Raw genomic sequence first — 439 nt, 5'->3', positions numbered from 1 at the left:
AAAAATAATTATTTCTAAGAGATTTACCCGAAATTAAGCATCACAACCAAACCCGTGGCATTTGCCAGTCTTTTTTCTTTCCGAAGATGAGTTGGGCTTTTTGATCAGCGCCAGACTGAGAGGTCTGTAGTAAAACACCTTTATCCTTCTGCGCTTTGGCTTCGGAAATTGGTTTCTCTGTATTTTGTTTCGATAGTGAAGAGGAATGAGGTGTCTCATGAATTTCGGGGAGCCGGGGAGGGGGAGGGAGGGATTGGGACAGAAAACACCCGCATTTGGTTCACGCTGAGCTTCTTTCCGTGTCACAGGGAGATGCTGGATTTGTGGAAAAGCTTTTATGGGGGGGGGTGGGGTGGGGGGAGGAAATATAATCAGCGACAAAACGAACAGGGAGAAAAAAAAAAACCAAAACAACAAAACAAAGAAAAAGTCAGTAAAA

The sequence above is a fragment of the Lepidothrix coronata genome, unplaced genomic scaffold (genome assembly GCF_001604755.1).
Source record: "Lepidothrix coronata isolate B3197 unplaced genomic scaffold, Lepidothrix_coronata-1.0 Scaffold2, whole genome shotgun sequence".
Taxonomy (NCBI): Eukaryota; Metazoa; Chordata; class Aves; order Passeriformes; family Pipridae; genus Lepidothrix; species Lepidothrix coronata.
This window is presented reverse-complemented; position numbering follows the sequence as displayed.